This window comes from Ictidomys tridecemlineatus, chromosome 10 (assembly GCF_052094955.1).
Source record: "Ictidomys tridecemlineatus isolate mIctTri1 chromosome 10, mIctTri1.hap1, whole genome shotgun sequence".
Lineage (NCBI taxonomy): Eukaryota > Metazoa > Chordata > Mammalia > Rodentia > Sciuridae > Ictidomys > Ictidomys tridecemlineatus.
The window spans coordinates 82,418,394-82,439,933 of NC_135486.1; the positions used below are offsets into that span (position 1 = coordinate 82,418,394).

Below are 21,540 nucleotides of genomic sequence, written 5' to 3' on the forward strand. Positions count from 1 at the left end.
CAGAGAAGTTTACAGAGAGTCCCATCTACATTCACCTCTTGACTTTTGACGGACAGCAGAGTCCCCAGAGTAATGGCAACTTTATGTTGCCTTGACCCATGCTGACCAGTTCTAATTGGATTCTTAACCATATGTTCTTACAGATTTTTATGATTAGGAGGAATTATCCTTATCTCCAGATTTTCAGGATCTAGTCACAAAAAGTCTCCCCCTTCAGGGGGAAGATAGGGTTCCTCTTGTCAACATTATTTGGGGCCTGCATTTCTCTTGCAGTGTGACAGGTAGTTTACTGAAGAATGTGTCATAGCGAGTCCACTTAGGCCAGGCAGGGCTGCAGGTAAATTGCTTCTTGGAAAAGAAAGCACCTGGGGGTCAGCACTGTGGGCCCATTTTATAGAATTACCCCCTTAACCTCCTGTTCTCACCATCCACATCTATCTGTTCCCTAACACCGCCAGCACAATCTTGTCATCTCTCTTATTATTTTATGGTCCTGCACGCTAGGGCTTATGACCAGTCCAGCTAAATGGCTTCTCTGCTTAGTTAGGCATAAAACTCTGAGAAAAGTGCCAGTGTTTGTGTCTTCACATGTGGCAGGGAGATTGAAGGTTAGAGGGTTCAACTCACTCAGCATTTTCTCTGGAATAATAATATTGCAATTTATTGGACCTTTTATTTATGGGAATAAAGTAAGTGTTTTAGTATTTCAGTTGCGGAAGCTTAGGTTCTTGTCCCCCCATGCCAATTCAATGATGAGGATGCGGTTTTGACAAAAAGGAAAAAGCTTTATTGTTTTGTTAGCAAAGGAGAAGCACAGGGGACTCCTGTCCCAGAGGCTGTGATTCTGTGCCCCAGTGGGGCAGGGGGCTTTTAAAGAGGAGATTCAAAGGCTACATTCCACATGTTCTCTGTTGGAGTTGTAATTCACTTGTTAATTTGGAAGATAGTCATTTCTGAGATCTTCTGGTGCCATCCTGAAAGTCTGGATTCAGGAACAGATAACTTGCCTAGAATGAGGAAGAAAGATAATCCTGTTTTCTTTTCCCAAGATTGAGGGTAGGAGAGATGAGGGAGGGGGAGGGAAAGAGGAAGAGAAAGAAACATATTATTTATTTATTCATTCATTCAATCCTTCATTCATTCATTCTAATTAGTTATACATGACAGCAGAATGCATTTCAATTCATAGTACACAAATGGAGCACAATTTTTCATGTCTCTGGTTGTGTCATCATACACATACCTAGGGTGATGATGTCGTCTCATTCCACTATCTTTTCTACATGTCCCTTTTAAAAATAAGTTGCAGTGGCAGAGCAGCAAGGGCTATATTCAAAGCATAAAGTGGACCACTGTTACAAATTAAGTATTTAATTAAGTACAGATGTGCTCAACAAAAAAAAGTAGCTCCATGATCTCCTAAGTGAACTTTTCAAACTTATACAGAATCTTCAATTACAGAATCCCAATTTTTATGTTACTTATTATTATTATTTAGTTTCAGATGAACACAGTATGTTTATTTTGTTTATTTATGTGGTGCTGAGGCTCTAACCCAGGGCCCCAAACAGACAAGGCAAGTGCTCTACCACTGAGCCATAACCCCAGCCCCGTGAGTTTACTTTTGAGTGTCAGTTTGAGCCTTGTAATTCTGAACTTAAAAAGGGGATTCTGTTGCCATCAAAATCTGTTTCCATACTCCTTGATATTTAGGCTTAAGAAAATAAGAACAAAGTGATACAACTGTCTGAGTCATTAACAGGCAGAATATTTAGCTGTTATGCTAGTAACATGAGATCGGACCCAGTAGGATGAAGCAATGACTGTCCCAGTAAATTTCAGTAAAATTCAACCTTACTGTGCTGTTACTAGGAAGAAAGTGGATCAAAACACTGGGAGGAAAATCATAGGTACCTCGGCATACACTCTGCCAAGGGCATGTATTGGAGGCTTCTTTTTTTTTTATTTTTATTGTTGGTTGTTCAAAACATTACATAGTTCTTGATATATCATATTTCACACTTTGATTCAAGTGGGTTATGAACTCCCATTTTTACCCCGTATACAGATTGCAGAATCACATCGGTTACACTTCCATTGATTTACATATTGCCATACTAGTGTCTGTTGTATTCTGCTGCCTTTCCTATCCTCTACTATCCCCCCTCCCCTCCCCTCCCCTCTTCTCTCTCTACCTCCTCTACTGTAATTCATTTCTTCCCCTTGTATTTTTTTCCTTTTCCCCTCAGTTCCTCTTGTATGTAATTTTGTATACCCCTGAGGGTCTCCTTCCATTTCCATGCAATTTCCCTTCTCTCTCTCTTTCCCTCCCACCTCTCATCCCTGTTTAATGTTAATCTTCTTCTCATGCTCTTCGGCCCTACTCTGTTCTTAGTTACTCTCCTTATATCAAAGAAGACATTTGGCATTTGTTTTTTAGGAATTGGCTGGCTTCACTTAGCATAATCTGCTCTAATGCCATCCATTTCCCTGCAAATGCCATGATTTTGTCATTTTTTAGTGCTGAGTAATACTCCATTGTGTATAAATGCCACATTTTTTTTTTTATCCATTCATCTATTGAAGGGAATCTAGGTTGGTTCCATAGTCTTGCTATTGTGAATTGTGCTGCTATGAACATCAATGTAGCAGTGTCCCTGTAGTATGCTCTTTTTAGGTCTTTAGGGAATAGACCGAGAAGGGGAATAGCTGGGTCAAATGGTGGTTCCATTCCCAGCTTTATTGGAGGCTTCTTAAGTCCTGAGATGTGGCCTATTTTATAAATATTTTCATAAGAATTATATACTTGCCATATGGCGGTGTGGCTTTGTGTAATAGTGTCCATATGCTTTGCCTTGTGAGCTAGAGTGAGAAGAACTTAGGTACAGGACTGTTGATTTTGTTTGTGTCCTTTATTCAGAGAACAGTTCAATCGCAGGACAATGCTTTGTCATTGACAAGACAGGCCTGAGAGGAGAAGATTTAACTTTGTTTTTCCAGTAATAGTATTAATATTGAGGATGATGATAACTATTAGTTACCTGTTCCCATCAGCCACGTACATGCATGGAATCATTTGATTCTATTCCTACAACCAATTATATTGCTTCTCTTGTTGTCACCGTTTGACAGATAAGACCACTAAGGCCCAGAATGATGAAGTAACTTGCCTGAGATTGCACAGATAGTAGGTGGAGTTGCTGGGACATAAACCAGGTGGCCTGGCTATGTGCTGCTAAGTTTCAGGGTCCCTCTTGCTGAGACCTGTGTTTGTGGGCATTGCTTCCAATCCTAGCATCTTCTTGGGCTCTTGTCTGTCCTGGATGGGATTTGTGATTCATCTATTTACTTTTCTTTTTTAATTTTTCTCCCCTTTTATTTTCTTCCTCCTTCCTAGGTCAAGTACAAAAGAGATTTTGAAGAAAGCAAAGGGAGGGGCTTCAGCATCGTAACAGACACTCCGGAATTGCAGCGGCTGAAGAGGACGCAGGAACAAATCAGTAATGTAGGTGCCTGCGGCTTAGTGACTTGGCAGCTCTAGAGTGTGTTTGTGGAGGGCAGTGTGAGTCTGGGTGTCTTGGAGGAGTGTATGTTGCTGTGGTGTGCGAGGAACGGAGTCCTCAAACAACTAACTGCGCCTGTGAGATCCCTTCCCTCCGACTTCACCGCCATCTAGAGCCTATCAATTACTGTCATGCAGTATCTTACCACATTTTAAATAGTTCTCAGCTTCTGAATCTTTCCAAAATAGGATTTTTATAACTCAGTTTAAAAAAGTTTTTTTCTTTCCTTGTGGCTAAACATGCAAAATATACATAAAAGGTTAAGTTATCTTGAAGAATCTTACATTTGCTAATTACATGTATGGATAGCTTAATACCTTAAATTAGATATGTGTTGAATCATGCATTCTATCTGATTTTGGAGATAAACATTTACGTATGTAGTTACAAAAGCTGCATCTTTCTGGGTACTATGTTTTCCTTTAAAAAGGAATTTGGGACTCACAGAAGTTTAAAACATATTAGAGACAGGAAAGTGTTGGTTTAGTACTTATTAAAGGTGGCTAAATAATTCATTCTTAATTTTTTGTAACTCATATGTGTGATTGTTTCTTCCAAAGTACTGTATGAAATGCACCCAAATTTATTTTTCTACAAAATTAATTCAGTGATAGATATCCAAGAGGAAAAATGAATGAAAATCAATAGCTGCGTGATAAAATTAGAAGCAAACATGCAACACTTATACCGCTTTTCATGAGAAGTGGATTTTGTGTGTCACATGATTTGAGAAAAAAATTTTAATTGTCCGAAGTTCAAAAACAAAACATTTGATGTCTAAAAAAAATGAATTTAGGGAGTGGGAGGAAGAACAGCACACTGTTTTTTTTTTTTAAATCATATACCCTAAGGTTTACCCATTGTTTGGTCTTTAAATGGGCATTTTATATTAGTAAGGGCTTTTTCCTTTGAAGAGAAAGAGTTGAATTTTAAAGATTCATAACATTTGTCACTTAGTTTTCCTACTGCATTCCAACAACCTGCCAATCATGAACAGTGAAGATCACTCTTCTCGTCTTCCTTCCCCTTTATTCTTTCCTTAAAAATCCACTTTTGCTTTTAAAAATGCAAATCAGAGACACATTCCACAAGCAGTGACATTCAGTAGCATTTCTTTCTTTTGATAATTTTTGGAAATTAAAAAAAATAAAAGCAATGCTGTAAAAAGCAAAGTTGTATCGTAAGTCTTCAACTATCATAGAAATTTATTTCAAAAAGAATCCAACATTTCTACTCAAGACATCTACATGACAGCTACTGGAAAGATTGCAGTGGATTCTAAGGTAAGCCTTTTCATTTATATTCAAATTAAGTCAATATTCATATTTAACTAGAACAGAACTGATCACATTTCCATCCTTTATCATTAGCAGGCATATACATTTTATTCAATATCAGAGGTCGTAGCCAGATCCCTTCTTAAATACGCAAAGATGCCTTATGACACAGGTATGTATTAATCTATATTTATCATATACATAGCATTATGTATAAAGCCCCAATTAGATTAAGCCTACAATTTAGAGAATGCTAAATTTTTAAAGCATATAATTTAGACATTTTTTTAAAAAAAATATTGTTTTGTGGTGTCTTGATGTTAGCAACCTTAGCAGACTTCTTTTAGTCACTTTGAGTCTTCTTAACATTTGGGTAACAGTAAAAAATACATAGATTTCACAATGTTACTGTTCAAGACCTACTCCTGAGAAAGGGAGGCTGCCAATTATTCTGAGGTCTAGAAAATTTATTATTCATTTCTAAGCTTCTAACTTCATAAACTTTTCCCATTACCTCACTGGGTTTTCCATATTACTAAAAGATCTTTTCCTGTAAGAAATTGGGGATTGATCTGAAAGTCATACTTTGGTTAGTCTGGTTTTCCAAACACCTGGAGAACAATATTGGCTCAAACCCAGATAGGTTTGACGGTGGCCTAGATTGTGTCTGTTTTAAGAGGAAGAAGGTATGAAAGTATCTAGATTGGGAAAACCCCAGTATCTTCTTGCTGGAGATGCTGGGAGGGAGCTGACTCCTCTTGAACATCGTAAGGGATGTGAGATTTGTGAGTCTTAATTGGAACTCCAAGTGCAATACATGTTGATCTAGGTGGGTTAACTAAAGTGTCTTCATGATCTTTATTTCCCCCTTTGTTCCATGTTCTTATATATTTTTCGTCCCTTTTGTCTTTAAATATTATATGGCTCATTCTAAACTGCCATTAGTCCCCCTTGGACTAATGGAAGTATAAAGACATAAAGCAGTGACAACTCCTAGGTGTTTTGGGTAATATGTTATGGATGAATGGGCATTTTTGATTGCTTGTGTCTGTGTCAATGTTATGAATTTTTTTTCAGTCACTTTCACATTCATTTGTGAAGGATTTGAAATCATTGGGATATGCCCCCTCAGTCTGCATATGTTACTGAAGTGTGGGATAAAGTACAACTATAAATTTCAAATTGTGTGTAATAAAAGAGGTGAGAGTGGGTTAGCCCTGCCTTCTTTCTTATGGAACCTATAATGACAGCGTATTGAACAAGGGAGATTTATTAAATCCTGCAATTTAAAATTCTTCTGCTATGTTACCCAGAATAGCTATAGAAAGAAAAAGAGAAGAGGTATGATTTTAGAATTTATTTAATGGTTGGGAAGAAATAGAACTTGGCCTCTGAAATAAAGAATTGTTCTTTTATTTTCCAATTTTGTTCTACAAGATTGTCTTCATCTTATTCAAAATATTACTATTCAGGTAGAGTTTAATAGAGGTTATTTATGAAAATAGAGTATTGGACTTGCAAACAGATTTTTATGGGAAATCAGGATATCCAGTCAAACCATTTAATTAAAGATATTATTTAGAAGTTCCAATTTTGCTTCAGATGCATCACTTCAACAGAATGCAGCCTGACAGCCTTTGTGGACAGTGTCAACAGATTTTTCATGGTTAAATCACTTAATCATATCCTCCTTCTAGGTCCCAAATTCTATGGGTCATTTTATTTTGTTACTATTATTATTTGTAGTGCCGAGATTGAATCCTCAGATTTGTGCATGCTAGGTACATGGTGCTCTTACCATTGAGCCACGTGGCCAGCCCCGTCTTTGCATTTCCTTTAACAATGTTTTAGGAAAATGTTCTTAAAGGACAGTGTACAAATAAGAATTGAGGAATGCTATGTCCTTGGGGATTTTTATAAAACCCTTTATCTCTTGTTATTCTAGTTCTAGCCTGTGTGGATAATTCTAAAGGCATTTCTCTAGTTTTGAGTGGTTCACCTTCAGGTTTATATACAGGTGCCCGGAGCAGGATGGTGTAGCAGCATCCTTGCCAGGCATCCAAGGTACCCAGTGTAGCCTGACAGAGATTATTGATGCATTTTCTTCTGCCTGTTTACACACCCATATAAGCTGCACTTTCAATTAGCTGAGACAGCCTGGGGATCAATTGTGATATAAAATGGTAAAGTCGAACCCCAGGAGACTTTTACAGACTTTGTGCTGTGGGTAAAAACTAGGTGTTTATTTTCTCATTTATTTGGGGGGGAAAGAAGAATATCAGGTGAAAAAGGAAGAAAAATACCCAATGAGAAAATGATACATTTTACAGACCGACTGAAATAGTAAGTGGATCATTATTTGATTTGTCAGGATTTGTGCTTGTCCTTGATATACACAGGGAGTATTTTTACATGACTCTGCTGTGTGTCTGGCTGTACCCTCTTAGATCAGTGTTCTTACCACTGTTGTATTCTTTGCCTTGTCTATAATTTTGTTTATACATCCTGTTTCCTAAATACCCTTTTTTTTTGGCTATCATTTTCAATCCAGTGTATCCATTTATAAGAAATACTTGCTTGCTTTACAAGAAAAGCTAAGATTGGAGCTTTTTTTTAACATTATAGAAAAAAATCTTTCAGTAATTTGATCCTGAAGTGTAATTACTTTTAACTGTTTTTTGATAATAGCCACATAATTTTTAATTGACTTCTTGGAATTTAAAATAAATTATATGCCCGTTAATAAGTTTGCATTGATACTGCTGATTTAGTTTCCTGAAATTTTATGAGTTAGCTTCAGAAATATTAGATTATTAGAACTAAACATTATGTAATAATTGAATACAGTGTCTACAGACTATTAAAAGATTTGATTCAAAGTTAGGTTGAATGTAAGGGTGAGCATGTGAGGGTAGAGATGATTATCTAGGGATTTGGTCTCTGTTTGTAATTTAAATAAATCATTTTGACAGAGACTGACTGTAACCATGTTCAGGCTGCTGACAGTGTGAAATTGAGTTGTACGGTGGACAGAAGACAAGCAGTCAAGAGAAATCCCCAAAGGCAAAATTTGTTATGTAATTGGGTCAACTCATGCATGAGAAATGCATGTTAATTGTAAACGGGTGGCAAAATTATCTTGTAGGAGGCAATTAGGTCTTATATGAATCTGAACAACTGACATAGGAGGTTTTCTTTTTATATTCGGCAAATGTTGAAAGTTTTTTTTTTTTTTAATTTTTAAGGGGAGAAATGCAGGAATTAGAATAGCATTTAACATGGAAACAGACTTCTAATTTTTTCCCATGTCCAAGAAACAGCTTTGATAACTAATGAAAATTTTAAATGAAAGCTTCTGATTTTGAGTAGCTAAGTCTAATACACGAAGTAGTTTGAAAAGAGAATAGAATGGTATTTGTGTTATAACTAGGCTGATTGACATAGATGACTAATTATGAGGTCAGTTGTTAAGATGTGAGCCCTTGAAGACTCATCACTTTACTGAGGGAATCTCTATGTTGTTTTAATGGACTGAACCTTGCCTCCAACTCATTGTGACCAGTAACTCCAATGCAGTCCCAAGCAATATAGTGGATCCATCAGTAGCAGTATCTTTAAATCAGAGATCAAATATGTGAAAAAAAGCAATAGAGCAATAGTCTATGTTTTTCTTATAATATCTAACACATGGATGAATACTTCATTCATTTTTTGATCACTCTGACATATAGCATCCAATAAGATGCTCTGAACAATCTCTACCCAAGGAAAAGTTTTCCAGAAGGAATACTTAGACTTTCATGAGAACAACGTATGGAAAATGACCTCTTGGTCCTTTCCAATTCGTGGTTTACTTTACACCTGGTTTTGCTTTATTTTTCCATGTAGGGCAGAACTTCAAAGGCTGATCTCTTCTTTTTTATCCTCAATTTTCTAACCCCAGTCACTTAAAGGAACAAATATGTCCCAGACCAGTAATGGCTTGTGCATGGCTAACGCAAGAGTTGTGGTTATAAGATGACATCTTCTGGAGAGAAGCTTTGGGAAGATGCTTCATGATCGTGGAATTAGCACATGCAACTTCTTGAAAATGAGAGATTAAGGAGGTGGCAGACGATTGATTTGATTTCCAAAGATCTTCCTCTTGTGAAGACCTTTTTCCCATTCCTTTCCTCTCAGTTGCACTGAGTTCCTGCAGTAGCCTCCTAAGTGATCTTCTCTCCTTCCAGGTGCTTTGTGCTCCTTGTCTCTTAAACAACATTACCAGCTAAATCTTTTTGGTATATCTCTTTTTTCAGGACTTTCATTAGGACTCACTAACAAACCATCCTGGACCTCCATTTTGAGTAGGATCAAGCCTAATCTCTCCTGAACCCTTTCATTCTATCTCTGAAGATCCTCCCCAATTGCTCCTAAATTATTTTCCACCTTAGCTTTGTCAACTCTGTCCATTTCTTTTAGGCCTGGCTACTTGGTTCTGGACTTTTCCATGAATCATTCCTGTTATTTAGGACAGTTTCTCACTTCAGTAACAGATATCCCAGCCCTCCGATCCCAGACGCACAAATACCAGCTCCAGCCTTCTTCCTGGTCTCTGGATTATTGCAGTGCCTTGTGCCTTGTGCTGTCCTTTGTGCCACTCAGTGCACATATCATAGCCCGCTTTGTGGTTTTAATTAGTATTTCATATGTCTAAATATTCTACCTCTTAAACATGAAGGCCAAGATCATCCATGTCATTTCCAGTCTATTTTTTTTTATCTCCAAGAATGGACAGTTTGGTGCTTTATATTTTATCTTTCTTGTTGGACTGCTTATTGTTTTTTTTTTTTTCTCCTCCTCTGTGGTGCGGGGGCGGGGGGGGATTGAACCCAGGGCCTTGTGCCTGCAAGGCAGGCACTCTGCCAACTGAGGTATATCCCCAGCCTTCTTGTTGCATCCTTTATATAGGATGTGTCCCTGTCCCTTGCTTTGCTTTCTGGACTAGTCTCTTGACTGCTCTCACTCTGCTCCAGGCTATTTTTCACATGGTTTCTTGCAAATTCTTCCTAAAGTACATATCTGATTATGCCACATTCTTCCTCAAAGTCTGTCAATGGCTCTCTACTGCATTTAGGATAAAATAAGGAAACCTTTACATGGGATGTGAGGCTGTCCCTGCTTCACGATAGCGGAGATCGCGGAGATCTCCAGCCTGGGTGCCTTCCTGCCCTCTGAGCCTGGTGCACCTCCACGTCTGCCTGCAAGCTCTTGCCGGCCTCCCATCTGTGCTGGCTTAGTGGTTCCCTTCTCTTCCCAGACCTTGGCCTCTGTGCTGCTCTGGCTGACTGCTTCAGCAGCTGCATTATGAGTTTTCTACTACCCAGAATGAACTTTGTGAAGATATGGCCTAGCATGGTGCCCAATTTGAAAACAAATAAATTGACAAGGTTCCTTAACCCCCCCCTTTTCAGAAGGATTTGCCTTTCTATCCACTTCTCAAGTCTAGGTCCATTTACTAGGAGATGAACCACATCAGAATGAAAAACGGATCTGTCTTTTCAATGCAAGATTGTTAGTGCCTAAAACAGTGCTTGGTATATAGCAGGTGCCCAGTGAATATGTACTGAATAAATGAATGTTAACTATTGTTGCATGTTCTTTCTCATGAAACCCCTCTTTGCAAAAGAGCCTTTGTTTTTCAAGATTGTTTTGAATTGTGTTATTCTTGTTTGTGCTGCTTGATACCTATTTTTCATTTCCTGCTACTTAAATATTCAGTGACTTCTTTAGTTTTCTTGAAAGATTGTAGCAATACTTCCTTAATAAAGGGGAGCCTATTGCTTCTTAATATGTCACCCAGGAATTCCTTATATTGGAAATGCACACACTGGCCTGTTCTATAATGTAGCCAAAGAATTTTCTTTTTCTTTCTTTCTTTTTTTTTTTTTGGCTAACTTAAGTATCTAAAAAATAGGACTTATATTAATCTACTTGAGCTGACATCACAAAATACCACCAGCTGGGGGCCTTAAACAACAGATATTTAGTTTTTCATGTTGCTGGAGGCTGGACATCACAGACACAGATCCAGCAGCATTGGTTTCTGGTGAGGGTTCTTTTCTTGGATTGCACATAGTTGCTGTCATCCATTCTCTGTGACCTCAAATAGCTTTCTTGGTGTGTGTACATGGGGTCAAGGGGAGAAAGCTGGTGTTGATAAGGGCATCAGGGTATGGGATCTGAGCTCTGCCCTTGTGGCCTCATTTAACCCGAGTTATGTCCTTAAAGGCTCTCTCTCCAAATGCATCACAGTGGTGGCTAGGGCTTCAAAATTGGACCTTTTTTGGGTGGAGAGGGCACAATTCAGTTCATAATGGGGCTGAATGAGGCATGGTCTCCATGTATCATAGGGAAACTTTAAGGTAATTAAGTGACATGCATTTTGTGAAGGTGCTTTGAATAATCCAAGGTAGGATACAATAGGATGCTACTGTCATAAGCGAGAGTCCACAGTGGAGTTAGATGACACCACCCTCTGCTGCCACTCCTGGAAAACTCCTACATTTATTTATTTGTTTGTTTGTTAATTTATTTATTTATTTTCCTATTTCAACCTAAAGAATCCTAACCCCCCCTAAAAAAAGAAATCCACATCCTTTTAGATCCTATTTTCAATTCTTAAGTGTCCCTTTCAAATCTCTTTTTATTTGCAGTTTTTGAGCCATAGTCATTGACAAAAGAAAAAAAAAGGTGGGGGATAACTTACATTAGTAATTGTGCTTTTATATTTTTTAGGTCTTAGTTGAATTATGTAGTTCAGAATATAGACTCGGCCTGTCCTGGGCTGGCATTTGGTCTAGGCAGATGTGAATAAAAGGGTGGGACAGAAGAGTGAATGATAGGAAAGAAACATTCCAGGCCCTAGGATCTAACAAAGGCCAGGTTTTTGAAAAATATCTTAATTTCTAGTGCATTATGTAGATTTAAAACTTAAAAAAGCATCTGAATCTTTTCTCCCAGAGTTTATTAAGCTTTTGAGGACCTACCCACAGTGACATCATGAAATCTCACCTAGATATTTGTGGAGTCCCAGGTGTCAACTGTCATTAATATTTGTGCCACATGATTATGATTTTGGTGGATTGGGGGAGGTAAGTTTAAAAGTTTTTTTTTTTAAGTTAACAAGAATAATAGTCAAATGATATTTCAGCTTATTAGAAGGCTATAAATCCAGGGAGGCATTGTTTGGGGATATATTTCAAATTCCATTGGTAATCCAAGTCACCAGTGTACAATTAGAGAACATTTCATGATTTGGAAGTTAGAAGCAAGAGTGTGGGATTTAAAATACACACACACACACACACACACACACACACATACATACACACACACAGAGCTATGTCCTCTTATTTGCATTTCATTTTCCTAGAAAAATATGTCATGAAAATTACATTTCTGGGTGTTTTTGCTCATGTTTCCTTCTGTAGTTTTCTTCTCTTTCATGGCTGCTCTAGTTGTCTTGTAGCTGTTTTCTCTGCACAGAATTGTGCAATGGTATGTACGGAAGAATGTCACTAAGTTTCTGTTTGAAGGAACTCTAATGGTGAGGTCCTCAGACTTTACTGAGTTCCAAGGACAAGAACCAGGAAGTTCTGATTTCTTGACTTGCCCATATTTTTTATTGGTTTTTCAATCACGTCCCCTCTCACCAGTCCCTGTGGGTTTCAGAAAACTAGAAGAACAGCTTTTCTGGATGCTTTCATGTCTATACTAGAGCATATGGAGTGACTGGGAAAGCTTCAGTGGAAAAGGAGGTTCTCAGTGGAATATAAAAACATATTTGTGGGGAAAAAGCAGGAGGGATGAATTTGGTAAGAGCAGGAGCACCCAGCACCAGCTTGTTGGGTTTTAGGGAGAGATACTATTGTGATTCTCCTGCATCAGACTCTTGCGCTGATGGGATTACAGGTGTGCGCCACTGCACCTGGCTGAAAACTTAATTATTGACTTAGACTTTTTTAGTGACTTAGACTTTTTTTAATTATTGACTAACCAGGCACTTTGTTAGAAGGCAGGGAATATGAAGAATAAAATAGGAAGGACCCCTGGTTCATGAAACTTGTGGTTAACCTCTGACAAATAAGCAGGTAACTACTGTAGCAAGTATCTACATCTATTTGATAATAAATTTAATTATCTAAGTGTGATGAATGTTTTGATGGTGGAAACATTGTGTTAATATCAGAGGGTTGACTGATGCAGTCTGGGAGGCAAGGGCTATGTAATCCTAATGGTTTAGGAGGCTGAGGTAGGAGGATCACAAGTTCAAAGCCAGCCTCAGCAATTTAGTGAGGCCCTAAGCAACTTAGCAAGACCTTGTCTAAATAAAATATTAAAAAGGGCTGAGGATATGACTCAGTGGTTAAGCATCCCCGAGTTCAATCCCTAGTATCAGTCAATCAATCAATCAATCAATCAATAAAATAATTTTCAAAGAGTTTTACTGAATCATGGACTTCAATAGTGATTTTTGCTGTTTGTTTTTACAGCAGGTGCTATAAATTTTTTTTGAAGTTTTTCTATTTCCCTAAATCTGCTTTCCCTATTCCCTGTTTGCCTGTCAGTAAGAGTTCTCAGAAAATACAATTCAAAATTAAATCAAACCACTTGAGTTGCTTAGCAGATATTTAAGTGAAGAAATAAATGTGTCTTCAACAAAACAAAAGATTAACTCATACCATAGTTTTATACATAAAAATGTCAGAAATGTTCATTTGTGGTCAGCTTCTTAATTTCAGGATGGTTAAAAAGATATTTAAGATATTAAGATTTAATATCTTAAATACTTGCAAACATTTATGATCTTTGATATATGATTTTGCTCCTTTGATTTTGATAAAATCAAAAGTAAAATCATGGATATTTTCATCCCTCTCTTCTCCTGCCTCCAGTCTATATTGTTGTACTTTTAAATTGTACGTTTTTCACAGCAGGATCCCAACTATTGAGAAAGCATTTTGCCTTTGAAAAACATACATACACCTGGAGTAGCTAACATAGAGGTGAGGCGTGTTTTCCACATGTATGGAGAGTATATACATGGGTTTGAGTGAAGAGCTAGGACATGGGAACATTGGTTAGTGCTGTTTGTTTTCCTCCTTGAGTCTTCTTGGCCCAGACTATGCTGACAACAAACCACTGGGACGTCCCCTCAGTGCTGTGGGATCTTTTCCTGCCAAATATTGTTCTCTTGCAAGATTAAATAGCTGAATCAGTGTGGCCCGAATCTTGATCCTGCTGAGAATATTAAGACTCCTGCGGGTTGTAGTACAGATTAGCTGGTGAGAGCTCTGTTGGAGAAATAAAGTGAGTTTCTCTAAATGAATTTAACAACTGCTGTGAACCTTTTTGTGTCCTCCAGCATGAGTGTGTGTCTGGTAGTTAACCATTTATTTCCCTCATTTTCTCCAAAAGTTGCTCTCGTCCACCCCTGTGCATTTATTGCCAATAGTTCATAACTTTATTTTGCATTCATGTTTGGCCAGAGGAGCTGTTTGATACATTCAATAACAAAGGGCTGTGGAGTCTAAATCATTATTTAGTTGATTTCTTTAAGGAGGAAAACTGTATGTTTTTTTGTTTGTTTGTTTTTGTACTTATAAAATGGGAAGGCTCTAGTGTCTCTGGTGGAAGTCGATAAACCACACCACTGGGTTATTCAGTGTAAACTGATCAGTGTGTTGTATTTGCATCCTGGGCTTCACGCTCGCTATTGGTTGAAAAGGTGTGACATCTTTACAAAGAGGCAGGACTGAGGACTAACTCTATTTATGTCACTCTCAGCCTCTGTTTCATTGCTTTTCGGCCTCTAGGGTGAGATTAAAACTAGTAAAGTTCTGAATTCCATGAAGACTATGGTGCTTCTTCCCTGGATGAAATAAATTTTAAAAATCAACAAGAATAAAACCAAACTTGAAACCACAGAATGCACAGATAACCTGAAAATAATTGGAAGTGTTTTGTGTCACCCAATTGCAGTCTTCTAAGTTGGTTGAACTCTCCTTCATACGGGGGCCCTTTATCTCCTTAACTTGCAAGGCACGAGCTCAGTCTCCCTATGAAGCAGTCTTCCCATCCACTGCCCACTTTATTCCCATTTGTCTCCTGACACTTCTACTGTGTGTGTGTGTGTGTGTGTGTGTGTGTGTGTGTGACTGCAATTTGCAAAGGTTAAGCAGAACACGATTATAATGAATAACTATTACATCCATCAGTGCTATTTTAGATGATTACTGTGACTGTTATAATGTTATTACAAAAAATCTTTAATTAAATTATTATTTTTTATTTGTTGCCACAATATACCAAAAAATAGGGTGCTGGCAGGCGGGAGGGAGGATGTTGGCCTAAGAGAAACTTCAAGAAGACAGAAGCAGAGTTAGTTTGCCAGCCTGCCTCTGCCCTCATAAAATAGCCTCTGTTTGCCATCACCCTAGCAGATGAGGATGTCAGACACAGGACCACCTGATCTTAAGCCTGTGTTTTCTGAATACTTTGAAAGCCAGCTTTCAGCTGTCCTGATACTGTCAGTCAAAGCCTTGGCAATAGCACCAGGATGTTCTGACCTCTCGTCTAGTTTGCTATTTGTTTTGGATGCATGACTCTTAGAGTCACATTGGCCATTGTCAGAATGTGCAGTCATTCAGAAACAGACTTTGAAGGTGCATTTGAAAATGACTCCTAAGTATTAAACTGTAAATTCTCTAAGATATCATCAGTGATTTAAAAAAAAATCAGCAGTTCAAATGGACAAAAGAATGAATGCGTTATCTTTAATGTTAAATGCCAGCAGGATTTTCATGCCTAGCATCCTGTTTTCAGGTTTCCAATATTAAGATTATAATCCCCTTTTAAATTGTGAACAATGTCACACATAAAAGTGGCCTTTAGAGGTTTATGTCTAGGTTAAAGAGTAGTAATAATACGCACACCTGTGAACCCAGCTTAAGAAATAGAACATTTGAAAAACCTTTGAAGGCCCTTGTGTTTCCGTTTATGCCTCAACTTCCTGACCGGTTACCAGGAATACAAGGGCCACAGCTTCTTGAAAACACAGATTTTTATTGTGAACTGATAAAAAGACAAAAAGACCATGTAAAAAGCCAACTCCCATATGTGAAAGCAGTATATAGATTTTAGAGAAAACGTGATTGACTTCTTAAACCCTTAAAGCACACACAGCCCATAAAGGAATCCTCTCAGTTCTCCATCATAGCCATTAAGACTCAATCATTGTGGTTTACTTCTATTAAAAAGTAACATTTGATACTTGTCTCCCCTGTGTTAGTCAGTTTTTCGTTGCTGGAACAAAATAACTGAGATAATCAACTTAAAAAGAAGAAAAGTCTGTTCTGGCTCACAGTTTTGGAAATTTCAGTCTATGGTCACTTGGCTCTGTTGCTTTGAGCCTGGGGCAGCACAATATCATGGTGGGAATAGATGGTGCAAGATGCCTGTCCATCTCATGACGGCCAGGAAACAAAGAGAAAGAAGGGGGCTTGGGTCCCAGTGTCCCCGTCAAGGGCACACCCCTAGTGACCTAACTTCCTTCCTCTAGGCTCCATCTTCTAAAAGTCCTACTGCTTCTGAGGAGTGCCACAGGCTGATGACTAAGCCGTTCACACGTGGGCCTTTTGGGGATATTTAAGATCCAAGGAACAATACCCCTACAAAGATGCCTACTGTGTGCCAGGAAGTCTTTCATGGTTGGTTTTTCATTTTCTTTTTTACAACAATCTCTAGAAATAGTTTCATTGCCCTTATGTCATGAAGGAGAGAACTGAAACTCAGGGAGGGTAAATAAATTTCCTAATGGCAAATGATCAATAAAGATCAAAGCTGGGATTTGAGTCCAAGTTTTGGGTTTTCCCACCTGACTTCAAAATGTAGCATTTTTTTCTTCATACCAAGAGTTTGGGAGCATTACTTGAATGTTTTCTTTTCTGGAGTCCTTGTGCCATAGGGTGAATGTCAGGGATATTAGTTTTCTCTTGCTGGCATAGAAGCTAATTTATTCTTAATGGCATTTTGGCAGCCACATAGCGAGTATCAGGACCACATTGAGGAGTTTCAGATTTCTTAATGCTAGGAACACAGCTCTTATCCCACAGGTTGACTCCGAGATGAATGTTCCTGTCTGTGCTGAGATGCAAGGTGGCTTTGAGTTTTCCTAGCCAAATCTTTCATGTGAGGTAGATGCTTTTGGTTTGCTGTTGAGGTTTAATGGTGCTTCTCCTTCTGAATATGCCTGTCTTCCCCATCCCACCCTCTCGGAAGACACCTACTCTGTGCTTGGCACTGAGATAGTAGCTGAGGATACAAGATCTCAGCACAGTCCTCCCCCAGAGCACAGAACTCAGCGTGTGAAGTGTGTCAGGAGAGAGATGAGGTTTAGGGGTGTGGAGAGAACAGAATTGACACCTAACCCTTATTGGGGTTTGGTGACAGTCACAGATGAGAAGGTGTCAGGAGATGAGTTTCTAAGAGGGAAAGAGGCTAGAGGCAAGTGAGGAATTGGTGATGGCGAGTGTTGGGTGGCAACGAAATCTCCACCTAGGGGACCTGTGGATACAAAGACTCAAGAATGAGACCCTGTGGTGGTTTGATGAAATTCAAATGTTCATTTTATCCTGAATATTTTGAAGAGTCACTAAAAGACATTTTTTTTTTTCAGTAGGAGAATGACCCTAGATTTTAGCTTCGCTGTTTGTCTAAGTATTGGGAGTAGGTTATCTAATCCTGTTTTAAACTTGGCCCCTGTGTGGGTCGGATTTCACTGTCATTTGCATCATGGAATGCTGGGGCTCCTTGTGTCTGTCTGTTGAGGCTGGGATGATTATAGCCCTAGTATTTGTGGGTATAGGTTTTTGGAGAAGAAAGAAAAAAAAAAGTCATGATTTCTTGCATCCCTGTATGTTTAAGTTGTGTGAATTTTAAAAAGTAACTTAGGCAGTTTTATTGCCTTGATTTAGAATTGAATGACAAATGTTGAACAAAGGTGTCTGTATGGTATGTAAATAGGGCAGTGGTGTGCTCACGCCCGACTGTGACACAAGCCTGGGTTAACAAGTCTCAGACACAGTCTCAGGTTGGCAGGTTTGAGAGAGTGCAAATCCGTATAAATATGTATGCCTTTAGCATTGCATGCAAATGCCACACTAGTTCTCATACAAATATGGAGAGAAAATTTTAGCTAACTGTCTGCAATGTGGGGAGTGCTGGTAACTCTATCTATCATGATGTTATAATACAAGTTAAACCTAAATGTCTGTTTCTGAAAGTTAGGTGACAAGTCCTACTTACTGTAGCTACCTTTGATTCAAAAATATAACTACCTCTTTACTCATTCTACAGGCCAGAGACTATCGACATTGATCAGCACAGGTCAAAGCAGTAGTTGTAAATAGCTCAAGGCATGATCTGGGGTCCCTGTTCTCCTCAGGATACTATCTGTGGGTACCTGAAGCGGAGAAGAGACACAGTTATGAGAATGTCTGTTTTAGATTATTTAACCTTGGACTCCTGAAGTCCAAATGCAGAGGAACAAAATCCTAGTCATTGAGTAGTTTTGAACAAATTAGTTTTATGTGTGAATTGAGGACTCGATCCTAGTTAAAAGCAAAGGAAGTTAGTTTTGCATCATTAGAGAAACATGTAAGATACAAGAAATAACTTCCTACAATATGTGGATTATATGATAAATTCAAAAGGATCTCACAACTTTTAAAATGACCTATTCTAGCAGAGCATTACGTCTCCATCCCTATGCCTCTCTCCTCTCGCATCTTAAATGGAAATGATAATATTGAGTGCTTATTTTAAGTTGGGAGGATCAATGAAAGCATGAGAGGAAAACCCTTGCGTGACTCAGAAGAAAGGCACTTAAAAATAACACGAAATTGAGCCCCCTCTGTGGAGATAGCTGCACGAGGGGATATGATTGGCTTTCCTTTTTGGACTTTTATAATTTTATTAAAATATAATTGAGAAACATGAGTAAAGCAGTTTAGTCTGGATGGAGAGAGCCAGGAAAACGTGTGTGCCCTGATGTAGGAGAGCAGAAACCCCGTATGTCATTGGGCTGCTCTTGGCAGGTGCTCTTTTGAATCCTTCCAGATCACACATCGAAAGCAAAGTGGTGGTAATTATTCCTGAGGAGTCCAAAATGTTATGCTTTGAAATGGGATTAACACTGGGGTGGGGGGGAAGTGGAGTGTTTTATGAAGGGTCATTTTTTTTTTCCTGAATGTTTTGTTCTTGTAAAGAATATTTGAGACGAGCTAATGTTGATGGCAACTGAAAAAGAGTTGACCTACCCTCATTCACAAGGTGGGCGAACGTTCAAGTCTATTGAACGACATTGGATTACAAGGTCATTTTGAAGGACCGAATAGGCAATAATTAAAAGAGGCAGAAATGAAACCATAATGAGCAGTAATCCTAAAGAAAATTAAAACACAGAAAACACTGCATTATTTATTTGGATTTAATGGGAACTTGCCAAGGAGAAGGCAGCTGGCTTTCTGCTTTTTTGGAATGTTTGTAGACTGGAAAAGAAGCTGTCCATCAGCTTTAAGCTCACACTTAATTCTTGCTGTTGGGCCAGATCTAACTGTAAAGTGAAGCGGAGAAGAGACACGGTTAACTACGTGATTCGGGATAGAAAAGACATGGTCTGTACTGACACGGAGACCCGAGTTTGCATTCTGCTGATCCCAGTCTCATCATTGCTATTTGCCATTTCCTAGCTTCTCTGCTCAGGAGAGTGCTGGGCATTGAGAGCTGATGTTTGCAAAGTGACAAGACCCAAGTTGTAATAAAGTAGTTCTGCTTCATTCACTTCATTGTGTCTTAAGTTTCCACCTGTGTACAATGGGCATAAAAATACTTACAGAATTTTTATGAGAGCTAAATATTAACTCTTAAGAGATCATCCAAAGACTTGGCATGGTGCTTAAGAGTAGATGGGTTTTCTTATTGTTATGTAAGAAATTATTTTTAATTCCTCTGTTTTTGGAGGAAAGCTTTTGGCATGAACATGCTTTAAAGAGTTACTCCATTCAGCGTCTATATAAATAGCAACAGTATTTCTAATCTTCAAATTTATGGCCATTTGAAAGTTTATTTTATTTTATTTGGATTTTCCAGAAGGAACAGTATTTTAATTACCATCACTCATAGTTTTGTATTAATAGCCTCATTAAATAATGTTGCAAAATTTTCTTGGGAGCTAATGTTCATTACAGAAATTTCACTGATAAGCATAGAAATTGGTCCTTTGAATGAGAATAAGCATATCAGCCTAATGATTCTCATTTATTCAAGGTGGAAAAATTCTTCTTATTAATTCAGCGTGGCACAACATATAAGTTAAAAATGAAATCATATCCCAATTTGGCCTCATGACCCTAAGATTTTTAGATAATTCCCTACTGAAGTTTTGCTTCCTTACGAGCATTAGGATGAACATCAGGGTTCAAATGGGATGAAGAGATTGCATATTTCTGTGGGAACACCTATTTTCATTTAGAAGGGTGTAATATTTTATTTCTGCTTCCGCTTCATGAAAAGGCACAGATTCTAGATTAGTCATTGACCATTACAGTGTTGGTACAAAGAAGGGGATCTGTCCCAGTGTCCATGCCATTTCCAGCTGGGGGACATCTTTTAGGTCACCCACCGGGGTGGGCTTGCTTCCTAGGCTGTCCTCCATTCTGTTTCTGTGTTTTTTCCCATGCATCTCTCAGTGACTTTGATAAAGAGATGCTGATGATCATCTGCAGCATTAGTGGATATTAGTATTCCTCATGGCCTCACAGGTGTCATTTGTCACGTTTAGCACAATCTTAGGCAGATTCAAAATTTTTGCCATTTTTCACCCAGAAATGAATTTATTTCGTGGTCATTGTTATAGATGCCCATGTTGTGTGTTATACTAAATCTGCATTTGAGAGAAAGTTATAGATGAGCCCTTGGGATGACTTTTGGGTTTTTTGTGTGTGGTGTTGGGGATTGAACCCAGGGCCTCGTGCATGTGAGGCAAGCATTCTACCAATTGAGCTATATCCCTATCCCCCTTGGGGATATAGCTAAACGTCATTTTAGAGCACTTACCAAGCCATGTTGAAGACTGAGTATTCTCTTTTCCCAGCCAGCTAGACTGTGCTTCCTTGAACTTAGGGAATGTGCCTGGTCATAGTTTAAACCCCAGCATCAGACAGGCTGCTTCACACATATTAGCATTCAATACATGTTTTCATGAATTGATTAAAATTGTGTGTGGCATTTGTTTCACTGTTGCACAACATGTAAGTTTATTTCCAGATTTGTTTCCGCTCAAAACTCTTCTGAAGCTCTGACCTATCTTGCCATACTCCTAGATCTCTCCTCCCATTTTGCTCCTGACAGAAATGTTGCAATGTCTTAAAGATCAGTCTGTTAATGAGATATTAGGTGCGTTGTAAGTGTTAATAGCTGCACCTTGTGTGAGTCAGGAGGTGAACGGCTGAAATAAATAGTCATTAAATCTGAGCACAATAAAGGTTTATTTCTGTCTGACATCACAGTCCAATGCAGGCTGGTAGCAGAGCGCTCGGCTCCATGCAGTCATCCTGCTATTCATGTCCCTTTAATCTAGTGTCTCTGTTATCCAATTA

The 21,540-nt window shown here is 38.5% G+C and overlaps 1 protein-coding gene across 8 annotated transcripts in view; it reads left to right on the forward strand.

The window, feature by feature from the left end:
- Positions 1–3,520: 3,520 nt before the first annotated feature.
- The window catches only part of Nebl (nebulette), a 149,595-nt gene continuing 131,575 nt past the window's right edge, over positions 3,521–21,540 (forward strand). For 4 of the 8 annotated variants that reach the window (XM_078023334.1, XM_078023337.1, XM_078023339.1 and 1 more), the window contains exons 1-2: positions 3,521–4,846; positions 4,934–5,012. The gene's annotated coding sequence lies outside the window, so the exon portion shown is untranslated. Of the gene's footprint in view, positions 5,013–21,540 lie in introns of all 8 variants that reach the window. The other 4 variants (XM_040278005.2, XM_078023336.1, XM_078023338.1 and 1 more) reach the window with 3 other exon arrangements.